The 27,138-nt window shown below is 38.1% G+C and overlaps 1 protein-coding gene and 1 pseudogene across 5 annotated transcripts in view; one reads left to right on the forward strand and one right to left on the reverse strand.

Moving 5' to 3' along the window:
• Positions 1-27,138, reverse strand: part of LOC132008405 (leucine-rich repeat-containing protein 4C) — a 1,212,627-nt gene that overhangs the window by 76,073 nt on the left and 1,109,416 nt on the right. The window lies entirely within an intron of this gene.
• LOC132008531 (U4 spliceosomal RNA) lies at positions 4,081-4,144 on the forward strand (annotated as a pseudogene).

Genomic DNA, 27,138 nt, shown 5'->3' on the forward strand with positions numbered 1-27,138 from the left:
TAGTTTTGAGTGGCCCAGGTAAGGACACCAATACTCCTTGGTGCTTGTCTGCTAAAACCATCAAAGAATATATACTGCGGGGCATGTCGATAGTTCAGTGGGTTAGGCCTCTGCCTTTGGCTCAGGTCATGATCTCAGGGTCCTGGGATCCAGCCCCACATCGAGCTCTCTGCTCAGCAGGGAGCCTGCATCCGTCCCCCACGCAACCCCACCCCACCCCCGCCTCTCTGCCTACTTGTGATCTCTCTGTCTAATAAATAAATAAAATCTTTTTTTTTTTAAAGCATATATACTGCCCACTCAGTTTTGAAGATGAGAAGGGTAAGAGCTGGTAATTCTGATTGTGACTACAGTTAAACCTTGAAAAACTACTGTATAGTTCATAAAATTACTTGTTGTTTTATTCTATCTCTCCCTTGCAGACTCGGCAGTACGTACTTAAATATTTACCCTCTCTCCTTAACTACGTGGAATTTTACCACTTTAAGGTAGTCATTTCCCTATGCCCTACATTCTTACCCCGATCAAAACTTACTCATCTAATGCCCCATTCTAGCAGACCTGGTTTAAAAAGGGGACAACCAATCAAACAAGTAATTGACCAGGTTTTATTATTTGATTAAGTGGCTTTTCCATTCAAGAAAGTACCATAAGCTACAAGGGTGTAAACAGTTGACCCTGAGGGTTCATGCAGGGAAGGATGGAAATCACAGGAATATTACATGGCTTTTTCTTTTAAAAGAAATTTATATCTACAATCTCTACCACTCCCTCCTACAACCTCTTCTTTTCAAAAGTAATCTTTTTATTTCTAAACCTGCACAGTATTTTATTTGTACTTTTCTTATGGATTATTCTTTCAAATCAATTTGATTGTACTATGTCCTGATGGTACTTCTCTTCTGGGCTTAGAGTTTCTCAAGGGCAAAGCTATTTATCTTTATATAAATAGCCCATAATAACCATATAGCCCATAATAACCAATGTAGTGCCTGCCACATAGTATATCTCAATAAGTATATTTAATGGTATAAAAATTGAGAAAATTAGTTAAGTAAATCATCCCAACAGTCCTGTAAGACAGAAAAAGAAATTATTATTTATTACTACTTTTCAGAGAGGTTAAGTAATTCTTTAATACTCAATCTGGGAGACTATGTTTCCTAATAGTGAGTGAATGATAAGGACTTGGGGTGTACAATTACACCTAGAGTTCCAGAAGCCATGTCTGTTGGAGATGTGTGTCAACTCTTGCTATTTTTTTTTTTAAGATTTTATTTATGTATTTGACACACAGAGAGAGAGAGAGAGCGAGCTCAGAAGCAGGCAGGCAGAGAGGGGGGGGGGGGAAGCAGGCTCCCTGCCAAGTAGAGAGCCCGATGAGGGGCTTGATCCCAGGACCCTGAGATCATGACCTGAATTGAAGACAGAGGCTTAGCCCTCTGAGCCACCCAGGCACCCCTCAATTCTTGCTATTTAGAGGGATACTCTCTTAGCCCAAATCCTCAGTTTTACTGTGTGTGGGCACATGTATATTTATGTGGAGGTGGGGAGGAGGATCAAACTTACATTTCGCTAGTTTTCATTCTATTCTCAACAGTTATCATTCATTCAGTTTGGCTCTAAAAAGAATGCCTTCTCCAATAAAGGCAACCAGTGAGAGGTATAAATTTGGGGAGTAGGGGGATGCTGTCCACACTCACTAACAAACAAACAAAATCTTAGATCCTTAGTTTGTAAGAAACAGTGGTGGCAGCCCTTTATATCAACAACTGAATTTTTCAAGCCCCAAATCTTTTCAATTCCAGAAGATAGCTAATATTCATGAACTTATTACCCAAGCCTTGATCAATCTTAATGTATTACACAAAACTGTGGGTGTAGCTGAAATGGATCCTTCTCTTCCCTTTGATGTTCTTGCAAATGGACTCATTTGGAAGTAGAAGTGAGAACTCTGAATGAAAGAACATAAACACAGAGCAGCTTTCTAGGCTGTGGGAAATTGTGAATTTGGCACAGCCACGTATAAAGCCAGACGCCATTGCTTTATGGGATGAGAGAGTCAAGAGCTTTGTGAAAGCTACTTTTCTGATAATTAAAACATCTTTGATCTCCTAAGAAAGAATTTTAATGAATCCATTAGTCATCTCAGATACCAATAAGGCCTGACTTTATCAGCCTTATCAGTGTATAGTCATGGGTTTGTCTAAACTCTCACTCATCTTAGGTAATTCATGATTCCTTGAGTGTTTCTATGTCACTTGATTCACACTCAAGTGAGGAGCTAGAATCATTAAAAATAATTAGATTTAGACTTCAATTAAATGTTAAAGATAGCATTTCATCCAGTCCCATAGCACCATCTTACATAGGACAGTCAGAGGCACCAAGCCCCCTGCAAGCGATCTCAATGAAAGGAATCAATCTTCCAGGGAAGACCAGACCACTGTTACCTGATTCTGCATGTCTGATAAGGCTACTGGACCCTGGGGATGGCTCTCCTACAGTCCAACATCGATCCATATTTGAGCCTCAGAGGTTTCTTAGAACTTGTCCAATTTCTTCCATATACTAGATTAAAAGAAATTTTCAGAGGAAAAAAAAAAAAGGAAAATCATGGCTCTCGGTGGACCTGTAAAAATGTATACATGTTCAAGAATTAATTTTGTTCCAATGATATGAATGAGGTAGGAAGGTATTACAGCAGTTTAAAGTCAAAGTCAAAATACTACACAATGACATGGAATAAAGGAATAGGGAGCTAAACATCAAGTAAAGACAACCTGGTGTTTCCAATGGGAAGAGGAAAGTCAATTGAAATATAAGTGGACAAGACAGAAGATGCATATCCATCAGCTACCTGAAATTTAAAGAGATGCAGAAAGCGCAAAGACGATGAATAGAACCAGGTGCAAACAGCCTGGGTGGGTATGTGGGTATGTTACAGATCGTGAATGGTTTTCCACTGATGTACTGTTTTGTTTTGTTTTTTTCTTTTTAAATATGAATATAGAGTCTCAATACTTTTTATGCAATTTGAAATTACACACACACACACACACACACACACACACACAAGGTCCTGAAAACAGAGCTTCTTTTTTATGTTTGGTATTTATATATGTGGGTCCTAGTGTGAAAATCCCTTTATTGCAGTGTGGGAACATTAATGTATTTTATTACAAGTAATGTCCCAGATGTGTCTGGAAGTGTCACATAGTATACACTATATTCACATATCAGCTTCTTAAAATCAATCATCTTTTGGATTCTTAAACCCATCTAGACCTTTAGTGACCGTGCGCCAGCATGTGGGAATCAGCTTGTCCTGCTAACTGTATGCATTCTCAACATCACATTCAGTGACTTCAATGTGGTAGCTTAGAATCAGCCAAGGTGAGAGTAATTTGCACAAGAAAATAGACAAATGCTACATATCTCTGTGTGTGTGTGTATGTGTGCGCGTGCGCGTGCTCAGGCTGTGTGAGAGAAAGTAAGCTACACTCCCTATCCTTAAGGAGTTCACAGTCTAGTGAAGAGCTTTTGGTCTAGTAAACAAACTTGCATATTTATAAATGTGAGGTTGTTCTTGGGTTTATGCTTCCCCCAAGGTGGCTAGTTTCACAACAGACTTGTGCCTACTGTCTATTATAAAATAGATTAAATCTAAGCCAATTCAATTCAAGAAATATGCAGGAGTGTGAAGCCGCTAGATGTTTCAAAGGATATAAACAGTAGATTATGTTGGAGATTCCACTGGAATGTAAAAACACACATTTTACTTAGTAATAACTTGTGATAAAGGCTAAAATCTTCCCCTCAAATAATGATTTTTGGAGAGAAAAAAACTACATAAGCAAAAGATAATTTGTGAATTTTCTATCTGCTACACACTGTGAACAGAAACATTAGCTTTGTCTGTAATGGGGTATTTTTTTTTTTCTTTATGTAACAAAACATATTTTCAAACAGTGACTATATGGCCGGCACTTTGCTGGGCATCAGGGTTTTTTTTGTTTTTGTTTTTGTTTTTTTTGTTTGTTTGTTTTTTAGATTTATTTATTTATTTATTTGACAGACAGCTTTGCGCAGTGGCAGTATCGTAGCCAATGAGGTTTAGCCGAGGCGCGATTATTGCTATTTATTTGACAGACAGAGATCACAAGTAGGCAGAGAGAGAGGCAGAGAGAGAGAAGGGAGGAAGCAGGCTCCCTGCTGAGCAGAGAGCCCGATGTGGGGCTTGATCCCAGGACCCTGAGATCATGACCTGAGCCGAAGGCAGAGGCTTTAACCCACTGAGCCACCCAGGCGCCCCCAGGGTTTTAATAACAAATAAACATCACATTCTATTCCTAAGGAACTTGTATTCTAGTGGTAAAGAATAGTATAACTATATAATCCTGATACACTATGATGCTACATATAGGGGACGTATGGGACCAGAGACAGAAGCAATGAACTCTGCGAGAAAGAGCTGGGGGAAATTTAAAGGAAATACGGTGAAGGAAGAATATGATTTTTTCAGAGAAGGGAGGAAGGGTTTGCTGACTTGGGAGGAAGCGGAGCCTGAAAGCTCCACATACGTACACAATACGGGATCCTTCAGGAAAAGATATACAGAGGACATGTTCAATCATGGGATGGTGCATTCAGCTTTCTGCATGTCTTCAAGAGAGAAGACAAATGAACTCAGAGTTAAGCTCTCGTGTTTAAGGCTTATATTGTACATATAGATTCTACTCAGCAGAAAAGAATATGAAGACATGAAACTTTCTGAATATATGGGGACAAAGGTGGTGCTTTTAACTTTTCTGAGCTTATCTGAGAAGCACCTTGAGGACATGGAACATTTTATATTCATGTTTTGTCGTTTGGACCTAAGTGAAGAGTCTCACACATAGAAGGCAATTGTTAAGAAGCTGGCGTACCGAAGACAAGAAAAATAAACATTAAATGCAGAAATGAGCATTTCCTTTCCTATTTCACTTTGCCGACTATAGTATGCTACTGTATTCTTCAAAGTGCTTGAATTATCCCTCCTCTTGATCTACTTGGCTCTGATCTCTCCCTGTGCAATTCATCTCCTACAAATCTCTTTTTCCATCCTTGAAGTCCAGGCACCTTGCCCTGCTTGCTGTTGCTGAGCACAGCTGGGACAAGCTCCTTCTAGAACCTTCCTCTGAGGGCATTTCTATTGCTGTTCTCTTTGTTGGAAGGCTGACCCTGATCACTCAGTCAAAAATAGCACTCTTCATCATCTAATACTGTCTAGTCCCTTCCTGGCTTTATTTACCACCACATGACGTTACGTTATGGATTTTTTTTATTCTTTATATTGCCCCATCCATACATAAGCCCCCTACTGGCTGACACTTTGTGTCACTCACCTTTTTACTTCCAGCACTTAACCAGTGCCTGGGACATAGCATTTACCTAGTACATTTTTGTTAACTAAGATGAATGAAAGAATACACTACCTTTTTTCACATGTGCTTTCATAGAAAGTTTCTCAGATTTTTTGAAAGCAAATGCTATATATTAATGTAGTTGAAGAAAATTAAAAAAAAAAAACAAAAAAATGACTACAAATTTTTATAAAATGTTTATAAACAGATTCAAAGGATATAGAAAAATGTTTCACAGAAAGTAAGTATATCTTAAAAAATTAAGTTCTAAGGAAAATCAACGATATACCAAGAAACAAAATAAAAGGTTAATTTTAAATGTGTGAGTAGCCCAATCACTCAAAATAGCCCAGAGGCTATTTTAACTTTACTCCTTAAAACCTTAGTTTGGAACCTACACTGAACCCCAAATACAAGAGTGAATTTGCAGAGTCTCTTGTACTTTGATATAGTTTTAAGACTAAGTTCTGACCAAATGGGATAGAAACCAAAGCATCCCATAAGAATAACAATGCTTTCAAAAATAATGCTTTCAAGAAGTAAATTCAGATAGAGATGACCTTTTCCTATTCCCACCCCCCTCCCTGGAATATAGACGTAATGGCTGGAACTTTAGCAGCCACTGCAGATCGTGTTTTAACTTTAAGGCTGAAAGCTTTGTGTCAGAATGATGGAGCAGTGACATAGAAGCCTGGATCCCTGATGATTTTTGTAGCCATCTACCAACTCAGCATGATTTCTAGAATTTCCCATGCAGCAGAATAACCCTTATGAGCTTATGCCACTATTATTTTTAGTTTTGTTATATGCATGATGTAAAATTCATATTTCATGTGAATATCTTAAAATATTTTGAGTACCGTTTATTTGCCTAACAATGCGCTTACCAGATTGGTAGAAAATGTGGAAACCATGCTTACCAGACTCTGAGTCTGGTAGTGAGTCTGAGTGATCTAAAGAAGAACTGTTGTACCATCACTGTTCTTATTTTAATTGTTGATATATTCACCACCTGTTTAGATAAAGACATCTGTTAATTTTCATGATTTCACTAAGTCCTGCATAAATATTAATTAAGCACAATAGCTCTGAAAAACAAACTAAAAGCTTGTTATTGTGGATTTAGGAGCGAAGCACTCAGGGTAATTACATGCTCAGATTGGAAACTTCTAGTAGTTTGTAAAAACACACAACTTTCACAGGGCCTAAGCAAGATAAACACAAGGAAAATAAAGGGACTATAAGAGTAAGCTACTAGGAACTTAGGTACTTGGGAATTACTAAAGAATTGTTTTGTCTATTCTAGTATGTACAAAGGGTTAGATTGGGACTTTGCTCCCAGGTAAAAAACAACAGCCCGCACATCTAACAGTACCCACTTTGTATGGTGTTCTCCTAAGCTCTTCACATATACTAACATAAATTACATATAAGCTCTTTATATATAATAGGTGACATAAATATCACAGAAGCACTATGAAATGGATACTATTATTATCCTTGTGTTTCGGATGAGGAAATGTAGACGCAGAAATGTTACGTAACTTTCTTAAGGTCTCATATCCGGTCAACACCTGGAACCCAGATTGGAATCTAAGCAGGGTACATGGGTTTCATGTGCTCAGACATCACACCATCACTACTGCAAGATGGCTGTGAAGAAACAGTAACTTGGGGAACAATCATGAGATATTCTAGAGATGTGGCTGAGTGGGAAATGGTGGCAACCAAAGAAAACTAGGAAATGATGATGCCCGGGCCACAGGGATTGGAATTGAAATCTAGAGGTAAGGCCACACAGCTTGGAACCAGGATGCCAGCAATACCTGTGAACAGCTGCAATGTTCTCTTGGTAAAAGCTGAATGTACCATTTAAAAGCTCAACTCAGGGGCACCTGTCTGGCTCAGTTGGTTAAGAGTCCAAGTCTTGATTTCAGCTCAGGTCATGATCTCAGGGTCTTGAGATTGAGCCCAGTGCCAGGCTCCATGTCAGGCTTGAGATTCTCTTTCCCACTCACCCTCTGTCCCTACCCGCCTGCGTCAACTTGAGCTTTCTCTCTCTAAAAATAAATAAATAAATAAATAAAGCTGAACTCATCTCAGAGCACTGATTCTCAACTTTTTTTTTTTTTTTTAAGACTTTATTTATTTATTTGACAGAGAGAGTACAAGCAGCTGGAGTGGGAGAAGGAGGCTGAGCAGGGCCAGATCCCAGGACTCGGGCTCATGCCCTGAGCCGAAGGCAGACACTTAACTGGTGGGGCCATCCAAGCACCCCTGATTATCACCTCTTTAACAAAATATATTTTTGTTACTCAAAATATATATTTTGTTATTTTTGATATTCTGAGGTGTGTTCTGAGCAATTTGTTAGAATAAGTATAGAATAATAAAGTTTGGAAATGATGTCTTCAGTCTCATCATATAGAAGATACTCAATGTTGTGTCTAGAAATAGTTTTTGCCACATGCTTGCATTTTGATCTTTTTCTTTAAGGACGAAAGAAATGGTATTTGACTAATGTGATGAAACGCGGGTGGATGCCAGTGCCCAGGGGATTTGTAACATGATCATCACCAGCTGACAAAAAGTGGGGAAGAACCCGTGTCGAGGAAAGAACACTAGCTTGGAGTCAAGAGGCCAGGAATCTTTAGTAATTGAATGATATTAAGTAGATTCCCTTAACTTATAGTGACTTCTCTTTTCTAGTAGGCAAAACAAAAAGGGCATTGGATGGAACATCCTGGTCCCCAGGAGCTTCCTCTCACAAAATCTTGAGGCTCTGGTATGTGATTCCCCTATTCAGAGAGCTTTGAACAGAGGCAGAGGGTCTCTCAATTGACAGAGAGAGGTTGAGGCATTAATGACATTAAGAATGCAATTCGACTTTCTTTCCTATGGATTGCTGCATTGATTGAACTTCGAATGTGTGCCAGGTTTTTGGTAATATGTTTTACATACTTAATAATCCTTATTACAACCTACGTGGTAGATATTATAATCTCAAATATAATCACAAACAAGAAAAAAGGGAGCGCAGAGAGAATTTAAATACTAGCTCAAGTTCACATAGACACAAAATGGCAAACAGAAATTTAAGCCCACACACAGTTTGCTGGTTTATAATAAAAGGGATTTAAATTCACACCCATCTTACTCTATGCTGTGGACTAAATTGTGCCCCCTACAACCTCCCCAAATTCAGATATCCAAGCCCTAATCCCCAATGTGGCTGTATTTGGATATAGGAACTTACGGGAGTAATTAAGGTTAAATGAGGTCATTAGAGTCAGGCACTGATCCCCTCAAAATAGCAGCCCTATAAGAAGAAACAGCAGAAAGCTTTCTTTCCCTCTACCGTGGGAAGACACGCACAAGATGGCCACCTATAAGCCAGGAAAGGAGCTCTCTCCAGAGCCTGACATGTCGGCACCCTGATCTTTGATCTCTGACATCCAGTCTCCACAACTAAATTTCTATTTCAAAAATAAATTTCTATTGTTTAAGCCCTCCAGCCTGTAGTGTGTGGTTAGGGCAACTTAGAAGGCTAAGAATATACTCTAAAGATTTTCTTTGCTCTTTTTCTTAAGCAATGCCAAATCAGGGTGTTCAAAAATGCCTGAAAAATGAAAGGAAGATTTGTTACAGAATTGGCGAGCTCCCTTTTTATATTAGATGTTGTTATCTGTGCTCCCTTGAGGTGTGCTGTGCACAGCTGTCCCATCTTTACCTGGTGGCCTCTGCTGCCATCTGCATAATTAACATTAACTGATAAAGTAAAGAGGCCACTGGGTGCCAAAGGCTTTACGGGTCACCCTCCCTGACCACGAGATTCGTGCAATTACTGTTTTCAATTATTGTTTCCATTCTGCGTCCACTCCCAACATCTCAATGTTGAGTACAAGTTTAAAAAGCACTCGTGAAAAGTCTTTGCCCTATCCCACCACAAAGTACCTTCTCTACTTTACAGATGAGAAGAGTGGCCTTGACAGAGTGCTGAGACTGACCTAGCTCGCTGATCAGAGCAACCGAAGCACAGAATCTGGTCCTGATTCACTATCCACTGCTCCCCACCGGGACCCTCCAAACTTACCTGTATATCCATCTTTCTTACTAAGCACTTTCACATCTACTCTTTTATCATGTTTTAAATCTATTTCCCAGAAGCCTCATAAGTTTCAGGATGGCAGGAATTATTTCCAGTTGACACACTGGACTCTCAAAAGATGCCCAGCAAAACAGAATTCAGCCCCTGGGGGGTACTACCGATGAGCTGTAGTGACTGTTGTTGTCCAGAGAGCTCTTGGAGCTACAGTGCTTTTTGAACAATTTTGGGAAAATTCATTAGATTGATTAGTCCAATTAACTCACAAATGGACATACAAAAACAGGCAGGAAACCCCTGCTGGGGCCAAGAAATAAACAAAAGACATAACCCTGGCATGGACTGCATGAATGTGAAGGGGCCATGGAAATTTATCCATGGAGTGAAACACTCAGTCTGGGACAGGACCAAACTCAAGACTGGCTTGAGAAAGAAACAAAGAAAAGAATTAAGATCTTCTAGGAAGGCAAAAAGCCTAAGGAGAGGGCTCAAAGAACAAATACCCTTTGGCCAGCCCAAAGGCCAAGTAACTGAGACAGAAATTTGTGACGCATTCAAGAAAACTGAGAAAGAAAAGGTCTGTGAGTCTCGAAACATGGCTTTCTTTGTTCGAAGCTGGTAATGAGATTAATCTCTTTGTGAACAAATGAAGCCAATAAAAAGAAGAAGGGAAATCCCCCTTGTTAAAAGATTATTACTCACACACTGATCCTTTGTTTTGAGGAAATTTTTATTTTCTTACATGTAAGAACAGAGACCTCATGCCCTTCCTTTTCTTCTTGCATTTTTTAAAATTTTCTTTTAAATATGTAACTGGCAAAGCTATAGATCTCTATTATTGGTACAACCCCAGCTGTACTGTGACTTTCATATTTTTTGCTAATACTTGTATAAAGAAGACAAACCTAACCATTTCATTTGTGGTGGAGGTCAGATGAGAGAACCTGGTTATTCTTGTAGCCATTGTAAACCCCCATGTCCTCAGAGTGAAAACGCCCACATGATTGTTCCCCAAACTTAGCCAGCCAAAATGATTCTGATGCCAACAAAACACAGATTTCCCTTATCAGAATGCAAGAGAAAGACACAGGGCATTCCCAGAAACTAGAAGAACAACATAGTGTCTTTTGGTGAATTTCCCAGTTAGGAAAAAAGAGAGAGTGAAAACCATGGATAGCCTCATCAGCATGCCTGTCAAGGTTCTGCATCACAAAGGAACAGGGTTAGTAATAAGTTGGTGTCTTGTTATCAAGCCTCAAGTTTTTTAGAGGGGTAGGAAGTGTAGGGATGAACAGCAAGATGCCAAAGTCAATTCTTCTGAAAACACTGATTACAGGCAGACAGCTGCGATCCCAGAGCATCTGGGGGAAATCCAGGATCATTTTCAGTTCTGAGGAAGGAAGTCATTAGGCAGTTAATCAATTTTCCTTTAAGCTCATTAATAATGATATCTGGTTGCCCGTGATCTATAAATTATGGGAGATCCAAATGTAAGAGCAGTGTGGTTGGAAAGACTGAAGGAACATAAGATTTACAAAATCCGGTTTATTATACCACGTGGAATTAACATGCAAAATAATATATTGTGTACTAATCTATACAAAAACTTGGATAAAGTAATTGATAATAGCTAACACTTACTGATTGGTTATTCTCTCCTAAGCACTTTGCTGTGCGTTTACATAGATTATCTCAAATAACACAGTAACTTTATAACATATTTAATATTAGTATCCCATTTTATAGATTAGGAAATGAAAGCCCAACAAGAGTAGTAAGAAAGAGTAAATATAGCCAGTAAATAGGCAAAGTCAGGATGTCACAATATTATAATTCAGATGCTATTAAGTTATAAGTGGAGTGAGAGAACGTGATGGAAGGAACATAGGTTTTATCGTCAAAACGTCTCTGGGTTGAGTGCTGGTTCTACACGTATAAAGAATGCCTGTGTTTAAGCCGAATTTTTTATCTCCTTTGTTTCCTGTCTTTAAACAAAAGCATTACTAGCTACCTTGCAAGTCCAGTCTACAAATTAAATGAGATAATGCATGTATAGTGCATAGTATGTATGTATAAGGCAGTAATAATAAAAGCTATTTTTCATTGTTTAATCCACTCAAATTTATTGCGTCACTCAAAAATAACAGACAGCATTACTTTCTGTCTTTCTTCTACTTCTTGCTTTTTTTTTGTTGTTTTTTTTTTTTTAACAGATCCTGGGGCACCGTGGGTACTCAAATAATGTTAATGCCTTTCCTCATCCTTTCCCATCTCTCTTTATATAAGGACTATTCACTAATTGCATAACTAGCTAACTACTAAATAAGAAAGTAAATGAAGAAGATAGCAATTCCAATAATTGAAGAAAAATATTGTCCCACGTATACATCTTCTTGATTAAAAATCAGCTTTGGGAAGATGGTATCATAACTACCTTCAATAAAGAAATCAGGCTCCTTTTAAAAATGAAGTCATAGGGAAAGCCAAAATCCAAGATAAAAGTCTATTACATGGCAGCTAAGTGTCAATATGTGTCGAGAAGTTTTAAAATGTGACAGGTGTATTTCAGCGAGATGAAATTCATGATAAATCTAAACACCTGCAATTTCCTTAACACCCTGTACAGTTTTACGTGACTAATGCTCTTTATTCTAAAAATGTTTTGCATTCAGATCTCCTCCTGCACCATGACCTGTAATTCTCATTAATTTTACAGAATTGCCTGCTTACAGAAATTGGCATATTTTTTTCCCATAACATGCTACATTTGAATTTTAAAGATAACTTAGTCCCAAGAAAACAACAAATTTGCTGCAGCAAGGAGAATTGTCAAGATGGTTACTGAGCAAGGTGGGGGAAATCCAAGTCCAGGAGCTACTTGGAGACTGGAATCAACTATAAAATAAAAATACAGCCTGATAAAATATTCTTGCTGACCTTTAGGTCTACAAGGGGTTTTCAAGGAATGAAGAGGCTCTTACGTTTTTTGAATCTTAAACCTAGAGACTAAGAATTTATGTATAAGTATTCTTATTCATATTAGTATATATTAATCGTTAATACTTTAACATTATATGTTAATTCATGTATATACAGGTATATGAACTACTTTTCATGTAGATTTGTATGCATGAGTGTATATATGAATTAACTGAACCTAAGGGAGAGTTCCTGATTGCTCACCATGACATTGGCTTTGGGTCTCATCTCCTACCTTTGGTTAACATACTCACTCTGTTGAATCCACACTGTCCTTTATGCCATTCTGCTTCCAAGCCTGGTGGCACCCAACTCAAGCCCTCTGTACTGCCTAGTCCCTCTGCTTGGAACGATTTTCCTCTGAATATATGCATGGCCTGCTCTTTGGACCTCTGTTGATATTCACCTATATATCTCCTCAAGAGGCCTCTTCTGACCACTCTAATTACAATTGCAGCCCTTTCTCTACACTCTGCTTCCCTTCTCATAGGTGCTCTGAATTCCTTAATCTGTCTGGACCTTTGCTCACCAATAGGGTAGCCACTCTCCCCAAGTGACTATTTAAATTTTTAAATTTAAATTAGTCACAATGAGTTAAAATGTAAATTTCAGCCCTTCGGTCATACTAGGCTTATTTCCAGTAATCAGTAACCACAGTCGTCAGGGGCTACCATGTTGGAATATTGGAAAGCACACCTACTGAACATTACTCTCATCGAAGAAATGTCTATGGGACAGAGCTGTTCTAGATGCGTGTACGCTTTATGCATTTGTTTATTTTCATCCTCCTCCCTACGAACCCACCTATATACACCCCAAATTGTAAGTTCCAAAAGGCCAGGAGTTTTGTCTGTTTTTTTTTTTTTTCCTTTTCACTGATTTATGGCCAGGACCTAGAATAGTCCATTGTCTGTATCTGATATTCAATAAATTTCTGCTGAATGAATAAATGGATTAAAACAGGACCATTCATTTTTTCCCCTTAAAAAGTCATAAATAAGGGTACAACTACATCAGTCCTCCTTCAAGGGAATTTCAACATGGCAAATTACCCTCAGTGGTATTTCGCCAGGGATTCTATATATATTGCTTATAATTGTCCAGATCTCTATGAACGGTAAATCTTTTAAGTCTATGGGGTTTTTTTTTTTTTTTTTAATTGTCTTCTGTGCTGGAGTGAAAATCACTGAAATGTGTCAAGATTTATGGCAGAAAAGTCTGTCAACTCCTAAGCCTGCCAAAAATTGTTAACCAACATATAAGTTTTAGGAGTTGAGCATTTCATTGCAGTGGGCTTTTCATACCCAAATCATAGTAGATACATATAGATTACTGGTGGATGAAGGCCATCAGTCAATCTATTTGATTTTATAGCTGAGATATGCATTTGCCTTATAGAAATCATTTTTTATTCCTAATTATACTCATTAGAATGAAAGCCTAAATGTGAGTGATCACTACCTTCCCTGGGTGACCTTGCAAAGAACACAACCTACTCCTGAAATTTTAATTCATCATAGTCAATACTCTACAGGATCATTTGATATGCATTAGAAATCCATATCATTGGCCAAAGCAACAGCTTTCAAATGGAATCTAAATTTTAAAAACTAGATCTGAGGCTATTAAATTCAATTTTGTTTAACTTTTATAAAAGTGAGTTTATTTTTATCCTATTTTTCTTACTATAGAGATTTGAACTTAGTGGAATATTAAAAAGAACACAAAATATTTAAATATGAATATTTAAGAGGGAAATCATGCATAACCTCATAATACAAATATAATCCCTCTTAATATTTTGGCATATTTCTTAGTTCTTTTGAGTCTATTCCCATCCATATTTTAAAATAAGTGCTTACACTGTTATGTATCTCTAATTTATTTTCGGCTTTCCTTTAACACTACAACAATCCTTGGCATTCAGATGTCTAACTGTTCTTACTTTATTTCAAATATCCCTGACCTGTAATGATTTGTATTTTTCTGAGATACAAATTTGAATCATGAAGAAATATGAGTAATTTAAGCTGATGAATGAGTCTTTTAGATTGCCCATAATTTGGACCTTAGTGTGTGATTTTTTTTCTTTGTACTCATTGCTGTGTATGTAATACCTTGCATTAATGCAAGGATGTCACTCAGAACTAGAAGAGCACCTTGAAGACTGCGAATCAAACTTGGGTTCAGATACTGCTTACATTTCTTCATTCACTCCACAGATATTCATTTAGCTAGGTATAATACTAGACTCTGAATATACAAATGGCTAGTTTTGAGGAGCACTTTCTAGTTTCTGCTGCTGTGCTAAATTAAGTACTGTATCCAGGTGTCTTTTTTAATCCTCAGAACTGTTACTATTATATAGTTAATAAAACAGATACATAGAAAGCCTAGTAATATGCAAGTGATGGGCCAAATAAGATACAGAACAATTCAAGATGACCTTGACATTGTAAATTAGTAAGAAGGGTTGGCTACTATTATTATACTATTATTAAAAATTGAGGCACTTCTGAAGAGAACAGGAAGAATTCCTTGTGTATGTCAAGTATTTACTGTATGTATTTTTTAAGGTTATTTATTTATTTATTTGAAAAAGAGTGAGCGAGAGAGAGGGAGAAGCGGACTTGCCACCAAGCAGAGAGCCCAACAAGGGATTCAATCCCAGGACCCTCGGATCATGACCTAAGCCAAAGGCAGACACTTAACCGGCTGAGCCACCCAGATGCCCCAAGTATTTACTGTATGTTATAATCATTTTCCCATGGCATTAAAAGTTCCTTATAAGCCTAATGGAATATTGCTCAGCCATAAAAAGAATGAAGTTTGTCCTTTGCAACAACATGGATGGATCTAGAGGGTAAAATAAGTCAGTTAGAGAAAGACAAATACCATATGACTTCACTTATATGTGGAATTTAAGAAACAAAGCAAACTAACAAAGAGACAAACCAAACAACAGACTCTTAACTGTAGAGAACAAATTCGGGGGTGGGGGATATAGGTGATGCAGATTAAGAGTTCACTTACCATGATGAGTGCTGAGTGATGTATAGAATTGCTGAATCACTATATTGTATACCTGAAACTAATGTAATACTGTGTGTTAACTATATTAGAATTAAAAAAAAAAAAAGAACAACAACAAAAAACTTCCTTGAGAAACTGATTTTAATGATTGCATCATGGTTTATGTATTGATGTGTTAAAACACATGTATTCACTTCCCCTACCTCTGGGCATTTAGATTGTTTCTGAATTCAGTTTTCCCTTGAATAAAACAATGCATTTCAAAGAAATAATTTCTATATGTTCAGTAAATATTTAACTATTACCTTCCCTGTTAAAATCTCTGTGATAAAAACTTTAGATAACACAATGAGTTCTCATAGCCGATTAGGATGAGTCCACTGGGAAGATGCGAGGCCAGTGTTATGCAGGCTCAAGGAAGGGTGGACCTCATGAGCAGGGAAGATCAAGGTCTGTTCCATTTAGAAGGTGACAGCACAGTTTCAAGAGGTAGATAATGTAAACAGAACAGAGAGAGCACAAGGAGTTAAGAGAGATGGTTGAGATAACACCTTACACCAGTTAGAATGGCCAAAATCAGCAAGACAGGAAACAACGTGTATTGGAGAAGATGTGGAGAAAGGGAAACCCTCTTACACTGTTGGTGGGAATGCAAGTTGGTCCATCCAATTTGGAGAACAGTGTAGAGATTCCTTAAGAAATTAAAAATAGAGCTTCCCTATGACCCTGCCATTGCACCCCTGGGTATTTACCCCAAAGATACAGATATAGTGAAAAGAAGGGCCATCTGTACCCCAATGTTTATAGCAGCAATGGCCACGGTCGCCAAACTGTGGAAAGAACCAAGATGCCCTTCAACAGATGAATGGATAAGGAAGATGTGGTCCATATACACTATGGAGTATTATGCCTCCATCAGAAAGGATGAATACCCAACTTTTGTAGCAACATGGACGGGACTGGAAGAGATTATGCTGAGTGAAATAAATCAAGCAGAGAGAGTCAATTATCATATGGTTTCACTTATTTGTGGAGCATAACAAATAGCATGGAGGACAAGGACAAGGGGAGATGGAGAGGAGAAGGGAGTTGAGGGAAATTGGAAGGGGAGGTGAAACATGAGAGACTATGGACTCTGAAAAACAATCTGAGGGTTCTGAAGGGGTGGGAGGTGAGAGGTTGGGGGAGCCAGGTGGTAGGTATTATGGAGGGCACATATGGCATGGAACACTGGGTGTGGTGCATAAACAATGAATTCTGTTATGCTGAAAAGAAATTAAAAAAAAAAAAAAAGGCAGAGGGAATACTTTGAGCAAATGCTAGGAAGTAGCTAAGCATGAGACAAGGTTCAGGAACAGTGAGGAGTCACCCGTCTGGAGCAAAGGCATATGCAGGAAAAGGTTAAGAAATACAGAAAAGAAAATACAAGAAAAGGTTAGAAATACAGACTGTCTGCATATTATAAAATACTTGAGTGGCAGGATAATGAGTCCATCCTTTATTATGTTTGCAATAGGGATATCACAACAGATTTCATTGAGTCCAGTTGGTACCAGTTAAAATGAGAAAAGCAGTGTCATATATTATCATGTCATTAGAGGAGCAGTTGAGTCCTGGATTGTTGTGGGATGCAAGAAATGAAATACAGAGAAAAATCTTAAAAGAAAAGTAGGAGAAAAGGCACTAGTATTCGAGTAAGCATAAAGAGAATGTTAGTGCTGGTGTGACCCCAGGACTCAGGGCAAATAAACAGAAAATATCAGGTCAGTTGGATGGGTCCTTTCAGTATCATGATCTTCTCTTCCATTGCTAAATAAGGAGAATCCAGGGAGATTAGATATAAGGCCCCCCACTTAATAGAGGACTGATCAACTAATTCTATTTCTTTTTAGACCTCCTTAAGAAGGAACTGACCAGCGTGTCTGTCCAGAGTGCAATGTCTGATAGGCGCCCTTCTCATTTGCATTGTTGGACAATCATTTGAGCACGCACTATTTCAAAATGTCACCCAAGAGAACGGACAAGATACGAATAAGAGGTGTATCTGCAGAATGAAATGTGCCAACCACAATTTTATCTGCAGAGCCTTTTGGGAAATTAATTCTTTGCCTCCTTTCCAAGACCTTCCATTCATGTATCCCTTTGCAAAACTAATTATTTTTGAATGACTGCATGTTTTCCATCCAACTGTAAGGAGTCTTCAGTTTCTAAAACTTAGTCTATAATGCTTTATTTTCTGCCCACAAATTGATTTTTAAAAAGGTTTTCTAACTTCTGTACTTACTTAGATTAAAGCCATTATTTAAATACATGGAGACACGCAGTTTGTAAAAATTAAAAGTTTGAAAGTATATGTGTGTTTGTGCATGCATTTTACACAGCGAGATCATTTTGGAGATTAGAGATATGTTTCATCCAATTTAGCTTTACATTCCTCAAGTGATTCAGCTTCCAATATTTCCCATGAGATGACTTTCAAAATCCAATAGCTTTTTATTCTATAGAGGCTGTCAAATACTCAATAGCCTCTACATTCATTAAAATCCTTATTATATAATGCTGATCTAGGTTATATATAATTCCAATTCCATTTAGCATCTTTCAACATGTATGTATAAATCCCCTCCCCATAACTTGGGCTTTATTGAATAACCTTTAATTTATTTTATATGCCTCTACAACCAGTTCTTTCACTATTTGCCTGGCTTTTTTCAGCTTTCTGCCATTTACACTTTTCAAGACTTGTGGTACCCAAAATAAATGTAACAAAACAGAGTTTATAAAGACAAAGCAACATAGCCTAAAGATCATAATCTTTAGACTCAAGTAAACCAGATTCTTAGCTCAACTCTTTTACTATCTGTATGTATATGAGAAAATAACATACTGTTTCCTAGAAGTCTCTACTTATTGATTCATCACTAAATTTGAAATAATAATAAATTAGACCTAGAGATTTGTTTTGGGGATCACACATGTTTACTAAGAAGCATGTTAAAATGCTTAATTTTGGTCCCAAGACACCCTCCTCATCCCCCACTGGCAAGTACTGCTTCTTCTGCTACCTCTTCTTGTAATTCTAATAACATAGTCTATTTGATTTTTGTTATGTTCTCTTAGTTGTTACTTAAAGGGCCACCTGAAGGTATCATGTTTTATCATCCACTAATACTGGAGTGACAGATAAAAATGGCATGGGACTGAAGCTAAGAACGTATACTCTTCCTTCAATCTTCTCCTGACTAATTTCTACTCCTTTAAGCATTAGCTCAAGTATTAGCTCTTTGGAAAATATTTCCCAAAACTAATCCACACCCAATTCAGTTAGGAGAAGTTAACAGAACCATTAGTTTTGTCATGATATTTGCATTGTTTCTACCACACTGTGATACAATTCCCTCTTCAGGTCCCATGCCCCAAAAGATTTGGAGCTACTTCATATAGAGAATGTGTTTTTAAACTCATTTTGTCTCTCCATCATCTAAGAACAATGTAACACAAAATAAGTACTAAATGAATGAATGAATGAACGTCATTCTGAATGGAAATCACCAATAACACAAAAAGATTCATGACATCCATTCCTTTAATTTTACTGATTTTGATTCCATGACTTTGAAAAGTTGAAATATCCTCTCAGGCCATTTTGGTTATCTTCTATCATCTGCCTTCCTGCAGAAACCCACCCAAACAAAGTCAGATAGATGAGGTCAATCCTATTCTTTTCAAATAAAATGGAATTACCGCAATAACCCATAAGGATCTGTTGTATAGACTACTGCTATTGACTAGGATGTAAAAGTCATTGTAAAATATGAAGAGACCAATAAAAGACATTGTGGAAATGAATCCCCATAAGCTGCCTGAATAAAAACATGAATTACCCACTCAAAGCTACCTGAAACAATGGCCAAATTCTATTATTCTTAGAGGAAAACAAGAACAAAAAACATGAGCTATTTAAATATCTAAAACCTTTATCGTGAAGTAGTCTGAACTCCATGGGGGGGAGGGGTAGATAGGGATAAGTGTGGCTTCCTTGATACTAGAATTAAGTGATTAAACTGACTCTGGTGCCTACGTGAAATTAAACACACACACACAAATACATACACACACACAAAACATGTAACAAGGTAATCCTCAAGGAAGGTAGAACTTTCCTATAAAAATGAAACTTCCAACACAATAGTTTTATTGTTTTGCTTGCTTGTTTGTTACACCCTTTTCAAAAAGGGCTCTCCACCCACAGATAAGGCAATGGATGGTTAACATCGGAAAGTGTGAGATCTCAGAGAAGCTATGTAACTGGTGGAGAATACAGAAGTCCTAAATGGTTATGTAAACACTTTCTTCTCCACTGGTGGTTTCTGGAGGGTTGCCTTCTCCGTGACAAAGCTTAAACCCACTTCCTAATCCCTCTGGACATGTTTCTTTAGATTTAGAGTCAAATATATTATAAGCACTATGCAGGGCAACTTTACCCAAACTACATAATTCTCCCTAAGCGATGTAATCTAAAAATTATTAGTTTGATTTTTCCAGAGTAACTTGAGACTAAGTTCTGTGACTTGTCCGAAATCACACAGTTAGAAAGGGGAATGTTGGTTTGGGTATTTCATCTCAAGCCCAGAGTCTATTCCATTATGACTCAGACTTCTCCTACCCCATCAGGAACAATTTTAAGCGAGATCAATATTAGGCCAATAAATTCACTCCTGAGTCTTCTGTTGGCCAGCTATACCCCCCCCTCCAAAAAGTTCTATGTATGTACATCCTATGAGCAATTTTCAATAGTCTCCACTCTACCACCATGATGCATTAAACTCCACTCGATAGGTGGTCATTGCCTTGGCAAATGACATGGATTGTTGCCAGTAATATTTCCCTAGCACTGAGCCTATATCTTCTCCTATGCCCAATGGGATGAGAAGTCATTTATGATCTTTCACATAACAGTAATAATCCTGCTTATGCTTAAAAATGGCTTAAGGCCAGTCACAAAGCATTTTTCCTTTGTTCCCGGTCAGATTCCATAGATTCTATCTAAAGCATCTATAATGAGGCAGTCTTGTATGTTGCACAAATCAGTGGGTCTAAGAAATCTGGTTTCTGGTTTGGTATGGGGCCATAATAAGCAAATTCATTTCTGAGCCTCAGTTTTTAAAGATGAAACATGGGCGCCTGGGTGGCTCAGTGGGTTGAGCCACTGCCTTCGGCTCAGGTCATGATCCCAGGGTCCTGGGATCGAGTCCCACATCAGGCTCTCTGCTCAGCAGGGAGCCTGCTTCCCTCTCTCTCTCTCTCTCTCTGCCTGCCTCTCTGCCTACTTGTGATCTCTCTCTGTCAAATAAATAAATAAAATCTTAAAAATAAATAAATAAAAAATAATGATGAAACATAAGGGAGCAGCCCACATTCCCTCCCAGCATGACAACATAGTTTATTTCACACACACACACACACACACACCATGCTGTCCATTTTGTACCTCATTATTTAAATACCTGTTAGCTCAGCAGGTATTTGTTTAGAACTAGAGAAATAGCAGTTCTCTGATTTTACAAACTGTCTTTTATCTCAGAATTCTGGAGGATCTTCCATCATTCATTAATTAAGTCTCACATCCCCCCCATCCTGAAAGGTGAGAGACCTCAAAGCCTGTTATTCTCTGTCATCGTCCATATGGTGCCAGTAACATGATATTAACTTTGGAACAAGTGCACTGAGAACCTAACAACTCATACAGAGTTTCCTCTCTGAAAAAGAAGCAAGGCAGAGGGCATAATGTGCAAATGAACTGAAAGCAGAAGCTGGAATGGAAGGGCATATAATTTGTATGGTGGGAATCTCTGGCAGAGGAAGTTGGGTTTTGTTTGTTTGTTTGTTTTTTAAGATTTTACTTATTTACTTGACAGAGATCACAAGTAGGCACAAAGGTAGGCAGAGAGAGAGAGAGAAGGAAGCAGGCTCCCTGTTGAGCAGAAAGCCTGATGCGGAACTCGATCCCAGGACCCTGAGATCAGAACCTGAGCCGAAGGCACAGGCTTAACCTGCTGGGCCACCCAGGTGCCCTGAAGTTGGTTTTAAAATTGAGGATAATTTAGGGGTGCCTGGGTAGCTCAGTCGATTAAATGGCTGACTCTGGATTTCAGCTCAGGTCTTGATCTCAGTGTTTTGAGATGGAGCCCCATGGAGCTCCATGCTCAATGTGGAATCTGCTTGTCCTTCTCCCTCCCCTTGCTTGTGCTCTCTCCCTCTCAAATAAATGAACCTTTAAAATAATTGAGAATAGGGACACCTGGGTGGCTTAGTGGGTTAAGCGGCTGCCTTTGGTTCAGGTCATGATCTCAGCGTCCTGGGATGGAGTCCCACATCAGGCTCCTTGCTCAGCAGGGAGCCTGCTTATTATCCCTCTGCCTCTGCCTGCCACTCTGTCTGCCTGTGCTCGCTCACTCTCTCTCTCTCTAACAAATAAATAAATTTAAAAAAAAATCTTTAAAAATTTGAGAAAAATTTAAGTATTAAATCAATGATCTGTCCTCCTCTCCCTCCTTCCAATGGCTTATCAGACCCTGTAAAAGTGCCCTTATATTTCTTTCTCAATCTATGCCAGGAGGCAAAGCTCCTTTGAAGCTGATTATGATGACTACGATTTTGAGCCTGCCTCCATCTCTATTCTATCTTTCCCACCAAATACAGTTTCTCTGCAGAGTTAGAATTAAGTCAATGAGTTTACTGCTGACATTACCCCCCCACCTCCCACCCCCTGCCCAAATATTTATGCATGCATTTGGTTCAAAAGGTCATAGAGCTGAAGGACAGGTTTGTTTGTTTTCTGGAAGGAGAGGAGGGAGGTGGGAGGTGGGAGGTCCCAGGCTGATACACGGTTTGCAACTTCTCATTTGAAGGCAAGCTCATTCCCCTGCATTCTGAGTCAGTGATTTCTTCTTGAGAGCAGAGGGTTACAAGCTATAGAAACAATGGGTACTAAAAAAAGAAGAACAAAGTATAACAATACTAGGACAAGAGAAACAAAGTACCACAAAATATTATAGATGCCTATGCACGGTTACTTGAAAAATAAGAAACCTGATATAGAACATGAATTTTAAATTAAAAAAAAAATTAAGATATGCTACAAAGAGCTACCACTTAGGGTATACTTGTTACCTGCAAGGGAAAGGGCTTGGTGAATCCTATGGTACCCCTATTACCCAGTCAGCAGTGTGCATGTTAGATCAACCAGTGTGTTTTGCAAAGGAGGGAAGTTAGGCTGAGAGAAGGCCCATGTAGTAAGAAGAGCAGGAGGACTAAAACCCCAGGTCCATGGGGCACCTGGGTGGCTAAGTCGAGTCAATGTCCAACTCTTGGTTTGGGTTTGGGTCATGATCTTGAGGTCCTGAGATCGAGCCCTGCATCAGGCTCCCCAATCAGTGGGGAGTCTGCTGGAGATTCTCTCCCTCTGCCTTCCTACCCCAGCACACACACTCTCTCTTTCTCTCTCAAATAATAAATGAAGAAATCTTAAAACACACACATACACACACACACACACACACACACACACACAAAACCCAGGTCCTTCCAACCAGAGTCTCCCGCCAAAAACTCTTTCTCTTTCCATGAACTCACATCTAACTCACAGCTTGTCCCTTTGTTCATCTCCTCCAATCATCTCTGCTACATAAAGTTCCATTAGCCCATCTCCACTACACAATTTCAGAAAGGCTATGATATTTGCTGAGCAACCTCCGAGTGTGAAGCATTGAATTTTTCCTTTGGGGCAAAATCTAGTTGAATTTTGATCCCTGTATTGGCTCATGTTTGTGGGGCTTTCAGACCAATTTGCAAAGCAGAATGGACTAGAGTTTAGACTTCATTCAAAGGAAATTCCAACACTCATTATGACTTGCAGCCTTCTTATGAGAATATTCCTTCAAAGTGAAAGCAATCCCTCTCAGGAGAGGGGAGAAAGAACAGGTAATAAACTTTCCCTCTACTTCCGTGCTGAAAGCTGCGCCAGACACGTAACGCTACGTGCATCTGCTTTACAGAGAGCAGAAGAGCTACAATGCAGTAACTAGCAGCAGTATTTTCCTACAGCACCCCACCATGAATTATAAGCAGCTGCTAAGAAAGATCTTTTGCTTGTGTGACGATGCTTACAAATCATCCTTTCAAATGTATGACTCCTGTCTGCACTTGAGAGGTTTATGTTAGTGAATAGCCGGCTTTTCCCTTGGTCTGGTTTTCCCTTATCCCATATTGTAAATATGATAACATATTGATGAAAGATGAAGTCAGTTAGTGTCTCCCCTGGCATTCTGGGAAATGATCCGTTTAGGATGGCTGCACAGAATCTATTTGCTCAGCAAAGCTCATTTTACAGAGGACCAATAAGTATGCATATAGCAATGACACCACTGTTTGCTAACAATGCTAGGCGATCATGCCAGATCGGGACGCACAGGCCAAAAAAGATGTGAAACATTAAGACACATCTGAAGGTTCAGTTCTTCAAAAAAAAGATGGAAAAATCGTCACTTGGGAGCTCAGCAAGTAATACTCCATTTAATTAAGAACTATTCAAAGCAAACTTTAATCTTCTCTTCTACTTCTTCAAGGAATATTGTCTTCTGTTTCTTTTCCTCCCCTCCAAACAGCCTTTTCCTCTCTATCTGTTGCACTATTCCATTTAACATGACACATTTTCAAGACATTTAAACCTTCTGTTTTAGCCAGAAATATAATATAATATAATATAATATAATATAATATAATATAATATAATATCTTATATATATATATATATATAAGTTAATATAATAAATATTAACCCCATCCCCCATGTTTGCCAGAATATGTGTGTGTGTGTGTGTGTGTGTGTACACAAAAGTAGAAGGCATACCTGGCTGGCTTAGTCAGTAACAGCATGTAACTTTTAGTCTTGGAGTTTTGAGTTTGAATCTTATGCTGGTTGTAGAGATTATTTAACAAAAAAATCCTTAAGGGTGCCTGGGTGGGTTGGTCCATTAAGCATGTAACTCTTGATTTTGGTTCAGGTCATGATCTCAGGGCTGTGAGATCAAGCCCCACTTCAGGCTCCCTGCTGGGCATGGAGTCTGCTTGAGATTCTCTCTTTCCCTCTCCCTCTAAATAAATGATAGATAGATAGATAAATTTTTTAAAAATGAAAGAAGGGAAAATAAACTGTCATGTTTCTTCTTTCAGTGTATTTTCCTTAAGAACTTCATATTTTCTAGGGTTAGGGTGGTTTAGGGAACTTGACGCTTACTGATTTTTTAGAAGATATCCTACAAGAGAGAATAGGATGCACCACTTACTTGGACCTAATATGTTTCAGATAGTTTTACACTGAAACTTACAAATTTATAAGTCACTCTTTAAAGAGTATGAACCAGAATGAAATTTCAAGAACACTCGAAATATGATCAGGGCCAACCGATGCTATCTTTCATTACTGTGATGCCAATCACTTCTTTTCAGTGAGGAATACCAGCAGTTGACAACTCCTCCATAAACATGAGCTGCAGGAGGAATCCCCCGTTCCGAACCAGCACTGGAAAAGGACTCTGAGATTCATAGCTGGTACTGCCACTCGAAGCATAAAATATTCAAAAAAAAAGAAGGGAAGGAAAGAGAAATTCAGCAAGTGTATCAGTGTGGGCATGTGGATGGTGATGTTTTTGAAGTTCACACATCAACAGAATTTAAAGTTATTATTCCAAGTTAAAGAGAAACATTCTCTACTCACAGAAAAAGAGACAACATAGTGGTTACACTTAATAACCAAGTCACTGACTTAATTTTTTCTCTTCAATGGTTGCTGCCTAGCAACTTGAAAATTGCTTTCTTATCCTACTAATTTGGGGCATAAGGTATGTGTGCATGTGTTTACCTAGAAGGGAAGAGGAAGAAAACTGGCAAGGGACGGGGAGCATCTGATAACCAGTTGGCTGGGGGCTACAGGCAGGCATTGAACACTGATGGGGGCCTCTGGAATCTCAGTTGGGGTAACCTTGTAGATGAGACATTTAACAGGGGCTAGGTGTCTAATTGGGGAAGAAATTTCGTGAGTGGAAGGAACACCATGAATCTGTTTTAAGCAGAATGAAGTTGAGATATCTATGGAACATCTACCTACAGATTGCCAAAAGTCAGATGGAAATAGGATTCTGGGGTAAGAGAAAGTGATAACAATTACTGATAATCACTGGATGTCTTCAGCAAGTAGGTGGTAGATGAAGACAAGAGAATGAATAAAAAACAGGTACTTAGAAAGAAATGCTCTTTTAAGTTTCCTCTATTTAATTTCTATTCTTCTCTATTTAGTTTAATGATAGACGAATATGTACATAATAATTAACCATATGTCATGTAGGAGAGCGGAATGCCTCTTTACTTTAAAAGGATGTACTGCACAATTTCACACCATTTTATTGCAGCAATTTGCTTTCCTGTTTGTTCCTCTACCAGACTGTAAGACAGGTTATAGTGGCTGGCACAGAGTAGAGATCCAGTAAATATTTGCTTAAATAATGAATAAAGGAATGAATGAGTAAATGAGAGAAAGCAGGATATAGAAACTGGGTCGGAATCTCAACTCATGTGAAGCCTTATCTCCAGGGCTAACATTCAGCTTCTGATTTACGGTAACCTCCCAGGACAGAGATAATCAAAAAACAAAACAAAACTCATTTTATGAAAGATAGCTAGAAGACTATGTGTCATTTTGAATATCATTGCACAACCATTTTTGTTATAATCAATAACTAATGTAGAATATATATGTGCATATGTATATATGACATCTGTAAATATAATCATATCAAATTATCAATATATATATAAATGTAGGAAAAAACATACAGTCAATTTGTGATGATAAAATTATATTGAAATTATAATGAATATTTAAATGTATTAAATATTTATTAGGTGCTAGGTGCTACATCAAGCATATTTAATTCTCATAATCATACTAAGAGAGATCAATCATTATACATATTTTAGATTTTTTAGAAATAGATATCAAAACAACCAAAAAAGTTTAGAAAATTTTTTATCTTTTTTAGAAACAGACTTACATTGACCATTGAACAGCTCTTCTAGGTGTTCAAAATGGGATGTTCGATTTTTTTTTTTAATATGGCATTCAAGGCCCTACACAATATGGCTGTGTATGTGTACATATCTAATATCCACACAATTCAAATCGCACACAGCACATATTATGCATGCATAGATGTAGGTAAACATCTTATTTAAATATCAAAAGTTTTCTATTTTCTATCAAGGCCCTAGTGGTTAAAGCAGGAACTGATAAATCATTATTTTTATATCTCTCCTATGATGCAAAGAACAAAACTGAAGACCACTTCTACTCAGTCTGAACTTTCTCTGTGAGACAGGACCAATGACATTTTGTACTAGGAGGTAGAAATTTCCTACTGCCCATAAATTAAGGTACATCAACTTAGAATATTGTCTTGTAGGAACAGGGTGGGTGAAATTGTTTGTTAGGAAAAGTTGCTGATTAAATGTAACAATAAAGGGTTTTCAACTATAACACAAATACAATTTCATTTTTAT

The sequence above is a fragment of the Mustela nigripes genome, unplaced genomic scaffold, assembly GCF_022355385.1.
Source record: "Mustela nigripes isolate SB6536 unplaced genomic scaffold, MUSNIG.SB6536 HiC_scaffold_148, whole genome shotgun sequence".
Lineage (NCBI taxonomy): Eukaryota > Metazoa > Chordata > Mammalia > Carnivora > Mustelidae > Mustela > Mustela nigripes.